Source organism: Oncorhynchus mykiss, chromosome 25, assembly GCF_057628025.1.
Source record: "Oncorhynchus mykiss isolate SJ-2025 chromosome 25, ASM5762802v1, whole genome shotgun sequence".
NCBI classification, from domain to species: Eukaryota; Metazoa; Chordata; class Actinopteri; order Salmoniformes; family Salmonidae; genus Oncorhynchus; species Oncorhynchus mykiss.
The window spans coordinates 85,834,330-85,835,000 of record NC_143046.1 but is presented as its reverse complement, the minus strand read 5'-3'; positions in this window follow the sequence as shown (position 1 = coordinate 85,835,000).

Below are 671 nucleotides of genomic sequence, written 5' to 3'. Positions count from 1 at the left end.
GTTTTCCGGGTCTCTATGTTTTTGGTTGGACAGGTTTCTCAATTTCTTTCTTAGATTTTTGCATTCTTCATCAAACCATTTGTCATTATTGTTAATTTTCTTCGGTTTTCTATTTGAGATTTTTAGATTTGATAGGGAAGCTGAGAGGTCAAATATACTGTTAAGATTTTCTACTGCCAAGTTTACACCTTCACTATTACAGCGGAACGTTTTACCCAGGAAATTGTCTAAAAGGGATTGAATTTGTTGTTGCCTAATTGTTTTTTGGTAGGTTTCCAAACTGCATTCCTTCCATCTATAGCATTTCTTAATGTTACTCAGTTCCTTTGGCTTTGATGCCTCATGATTGATTATTGCTCTGTTTAAGTAGACTGTGATTTTGCTGTGGTCTGATAGGGGTGTCAGTGGGCTGACTGTGAACGCTCTGAGAGACTCTGGGTTGAGGTCGGTGATAAAGTAGTCTACAGTACTACTGCCAAGAGATGAGCTATAGGTGTACCTACCATAGGAGTCCCCTCGAAGCCTACCGTTGACTATGTACATACCCAGCGTGCGACAGAGCTGCAGGAGTTGTGACCCGTTTTTGTTGGTTATGTTGTCATAGTTGTGCCTAGGGGGGCATATGTGGGAGGGAATGCTGTCACCTCCAGGCAGGTGTTTGTCCCCCTGTG